Source organism: Myotis davidii, unplaced genomic scaffold (genome assembly GCF_000327345.1).
Source record: "Myotis davidii unplaced genomic scaffold, ASM32734v1 scaffold123, whole genome shotgun sequence".
Taxonomy (NCBI): Eukaryota; Metazoa; Chordata; class Mammalia; order Chiroptera; family Vespertilionidae; genus Myotis; species Myotis davidii.
The window spans coordinates 1,433,897-1,435,540 of record NW_006295391.1 but is presented as its reverse complement, the minus strand read 5'-3'; the positions used below and the strand labels follow the sequence as shown (position 1 = coordinate 1,435,540).

Sequence of the window (1,644 nt, the reverse complement as noted above, 5' to 3'; positions counted from 1 at the left end):
ATATATATATATGTATATATATAAAATATTTTTTTAAAATATGGATTCTATGCTTCAGCCCCAGAGATTCAGGTTCAGTTTATCTGAGTTGAAGCCCAGAAATCTATTTAACAGTTTTAAGATACATGTATTTGGAGAACCATACTTTGATCAATATTACCTTAAGTACTGTAACCAACAAGATCCACATCCAGAAATTGTATTATCTGCCCAACTGGTGTGGCTCAGTTAGTGGTTGAGCGTCGACCTATGAACCAGGAGGTCATGGTTCGATTCCCGGTCAGGACATTTATCCGGGTTGCGGGCTCAATCCCCAGTGTGGGCATGCAGGAGGTAGCTGATCAATGATTCTAATCACTGATGTTTCTATATCTCTCTCCCTCTCCCTTCCTCCCTGAAGTCAATAAAAATATATTCAAAGAAATCATATCATAATGCCTCATCATCCTAAAATCCCACTTTGGAAGAAGTCCAACCATAGGGCTCTTAGTCAACACAGCCTCCAAAAGTTCTGGTAACAAAGCACAATTCCATTTACTTGCTCTACTTCCAAAGAGGCGAATGCAAATCGTGCAAGCAATCTCTCATTGGAAACTCACTGTGTTTTTGCTGTCAGTAATTCCTTGAGGTCAGAACCTACATGCTATTCATCTTTATGTTCCTCAAAGCCTAAAGCACAATGCCTCCCACATAGTGAAGGCTCGGTAAGTGTTGTGCTGAATTAAATTTTATTTGGAAAACATTCCTTGAGAATTTGGGTATGTGTGACAAACACAGAATGTCATCGGTGCAATGAGACTGGTAGATAAAATTCCTGTGAAGACTGAGGTGAGGTTGAAGAGAATGGACATATATGTATGAACTAAGTAGAGAACAAGTGAGGGTAAGAGGATATGTTTTGAATGTATAGGAGCAGCTCCTCATGCATCCTCACAATCACCTCCAGGTGGGTCCCTGTGTTTATTTCCTGGTGCCTTAATAACAAGGAGTTAGAGTAGCAAACCCTAAGTCAGACTATTTGAAAGGCATTGTTTAGCTAGCTGTACCAGTGCACTCCCATTACGATCTTTGACCATCAGTCATCATTTCGCTTTATTAATATAACAAACCTGAGACACGTGATGCAATTTAACATGATCTTAAGGCCCAGGGACTTTTTAAAAAATTACTGCATGTGGCCTACAACAGTAAAATATTGGGCAAGTGAAACACAAAAATGGAAAGGTTCTCTTGCACGTTTAGCATTGGCCTGCTTTTACACAAAATTAATTTCTATACTTATTTAGATGAGGCATCTTTAACTGTTTATAGTCATATGCTTATCTGTGTTAGTTAGAACTTAAGCTCTCTAAACGCTCACTATGTGACAGATGAATTATGATTTGAACCTTCCTCGAAGATTTCAGGAAGCTCCAATATAGAAAGCGGGATATTCTTTCCTATGCATGAGCCCAGGTGGAACCAGGGGTGTATTTAGGACTAAAAAAAAAAATTAGCCTGTTCTTTTTTTTTTTTTAATTAAATCTTTATTGTTCAGATTATTACATTTGTTCCTCTTTTTTCCCCCCATTACTCCCCTCCTCCCAGTTCCCACCCCACCCTCCTCCTTCCCTCCCCTCCCCGTGTCCTCATCCATAGGTGCAC

The 1,644-nt window shown here is 39.4% G+C and overlaps 1 protein-coding gene across 1 annotated transcript in view; it reads right to left on the bottom strand.

Annotated features, from left to right (window-relative positions):
• Positions 1–1,644, bottom strand: part of KCNMB3 (potassium calcium-activated channel subfamily M regulatory beta subunit 3) — an 18,784-nt gene that overhangs the window by 8,874 nt on the left and 8,266 nt on the right. The window lies entirely within an intron of this gene.